Source organism: Brassica napus, chromosome C6 (genome assembly GCF_020379485.1).
Source record: "Brassica napus cultivar Da-Ae chromosome C6, Da-Ae, whole genome shotgun sequence".
Lineage (NCBI taxonomy): Eukaryota > Viridiplantae > Streptophyta > Magnoliopsida > Brassicales > Brassicaceae > Brassica > Brassica napus.
Genome location: NC_063449.1, coordinates 16,072,913 through 16,075,550, shown reverse-complemented (window position 1 = coordinate 16,075,550; position 2,638 = coordinate 16,072,913). Strand labels below are relative to the sequence as shown.

The window sequence follows — 2,638 nt, the reverse complement described above, 5'->3', positions numbered from 1 at the left end:
TATTATTTACTATTATATCTACTAACACGAAATCACAAAATCTGTCTATATAGAAATATTCTACGACGGTGTGATTGCGTTATATACAAAAATAATGTATTCTAGCACATCAGAATTACATAGTCTACTAGTGTATCTGCAGTCTACACCCGTCAGAATGTATGTTCTGCCAAATTCATAATGTAAATATTCCTTAAATCTCTCCACAATCTGAGAATATTTACCAAATCATAATTTTCCAAAATTTACGTATTTTCTAAGTTTTTTACTTTAAATGTGTTATTCCTTGTTCATCCAATGTTCTTGAGGAATTATTTTTTAAAACACCCAAATTTTTTGATTCTCTTGTTGGATAAGATGCATATTTATGCTTTTTGTGGGTTGTGGAAATTTGCTCCTCTTAAAGAATGAGGATTTTCTGTTGATAAAGAAACATCATTGTATTTGCAAGACACTGAACTCTAATAAGTACAAGAACATCAAACTCTAAAACACGAAAATCTAAGATTCGTCGAAAACATTTGTTCATGTTAATAGACTAACTTGTTAAACACAAACTTTAATTTCGAAAAAATTAAAATATAACTTGTTAAACACTAAACTCAAATTTGTTAAACATTATGTGTTAACGGTTTAGGATTTGAACCATATCTAACTTAGGGTTTAGGGTCTGAACCCTATATTATTTAGGGGTTCGGGTTTGAAACCTATGTTATTAGGGGTTTGGGTTTGAACCTTATGTTATTTTGGGGGTCGAGTTTGAACCCTATGTGAGTCAATGTTCATACGATATATTACAAAAATTTATCAATAAAAAAGTAGAACTAATACGATTTAAACCTAACTTGATGAACTCATACACTATAATCCAAAATCTGAGCCTAACATTTTATCCATAAAGTAAAATCTAAAACCCAAATATTAAACGCAAATTACAAAGACAACAATGATGAGTCGCACTCTCGTTCTTTGCAGATGTATTTGAAGTGAACTTTGTCACATATTCGTGGATCATTACACCAAGTCATTCCTAACAAACAGACAACACTTAATATATTTGTTCTAGCAGTTCTTTGGTCTATGGTACTTTGGACGCAGTCACACAGAGACGGGCAGTGCTCGTTCATATGTGGGTATGGCTCCATAGTGTTGTAACCGGGAAGCTCCATTCTGTATTTCGCATGAATTTGACAGTACGGTAGCTTTACATCATTGTTGTCGTTACACCATTTAGGCAAACGGCTTGCATTGTTCTCGAAAAACTTGAGCATGTAAGCATCCTTGATCTGCAAAAATCGATTCCCTTTTTTAGTGTGTGTGTTATAACAAGAGATTAGTTCTAGAATCTCTTACCATGAATTCAGCGACTTCGATGGAACTAGAGATTGGATCAAACAGGCCACCTTCTCTGTACATTTCGAGGATGAAAGCGATACAAGAAGTTGATTTCCCATCGCTCTATATCCAATCATCTTGTTCAGGAACTGCTAGCAACTCGTCTAAAGAGGATCCTCACTTTTCGACTTCCACGAGTACATCAGGAAGATCAAGACCCTACCATTTCACAACATCTCAGCGAAAGAACTAAAGAAACCGAATAAAATGATGATAACAAAGAAGAATGTGGAGTCGAAGCTACCTCTGTCCTGAATAGCTTCAAAAAAAAAAACAGATCTATATTTGGCTAAACTACGCACAAATAGCCTGACGACATTGCCCATCCCTAATTGACAAAGCAACAACTACGAAAAAGGCATCTTAAGCTCTAAACTTCCCATGTGACTAAATGTAATAAAAAAGCCAACTTTACCTTTTGTCGAAACGCCACAGAAAACAGAGAATTGTCCACGGATGCCCAAGCCCGCCGAATCTCTGGAAAAAATCGCACAAAAAGTCGTGCCTTCATCGCCTGCTGTATTATACCTCTCAATAATTACAGAAGGAAGTTTCCCAGTATCACCCACCTCTATCAAAGGAGAAAAAAAGGAGAAACCTTTGTAATTGCTCGATTTCAACTAGTTTCCCTTTGAATTCGAGAACACAATATTACCGACGAAAGAAATCAAGCTAATTGCTTCAAATAGGCTAACCTCTCTGCGATGAGTAGAATATGGTTGACTAGCGTATCTGGAAGCTTCAAGAGCTTCTTCTATATCCAGCTGAGATGCGGCTTCTCCGCTCTGTTTTTTTTTCTCTGAACACAGAGGAGAGAGGGATGTGATTTAGGGTTCGTGTTTTGATATTTGGGGATTAATGAATATTACTTTTTTTCTTTCTTTTTCATTTTTCGTAACTTTTAATTCAGTTCTTTTTATAAATGAATTAACAAAAACGAAAATAGGTTTAGATTAGGAGTTTAATCGGGTTAACACAAAAAGTTATACTATATGGACAATCTGTACTTCAGGCATACGGACAATGTACTTATCTTTTTGCTTTAATTGTCTACTCTGCGTCTATTCTGCTTGTACCGGCTCTCCAGATCTCTAAATTCCTCTATAAATCCATGTAGTATTTATAAATCTAAGTAGGAGTTATTGGTTGTTGTATTTTAATGGATTTGAAAATCCGAACTAAATCTAGTGTTATTGGCTCTATGATTTTCAAATCTGTATTAAAATCATGTGTTATTGGTTTA

General features: G+C 34.8%; 1 long non-coding RNA gene across 2 annotated transcripts; it reads right to left on the bottom strand.

The window, feature by feature from the left end:
• Positions 1-864: 864 nt before the first annotated feature.
• On the bottom strand, positions 865-2,289 carry LOC125588820. 2 transcript variants are annotated; one of them, XR_007324976.1, is made up of 4 exons: positions 2,091-2,289; positions 1,640-1,966; positions 1,354-1,554; positions 865-1,286 (listed from the first exon to the last, which is right to left on the bottom strand). It is a non-coding gene; the product is annotated as an uncharacterized LOC125588820 (long non-coding RNA). The 2 variants fall into 2 exon arrangements; XR_007324975.1 differs by having other exon boundaries at positions 1,811-1,966.
• Between the last annotated feature and the right edge of the window lie 349 nt (positions 2,290-2,638).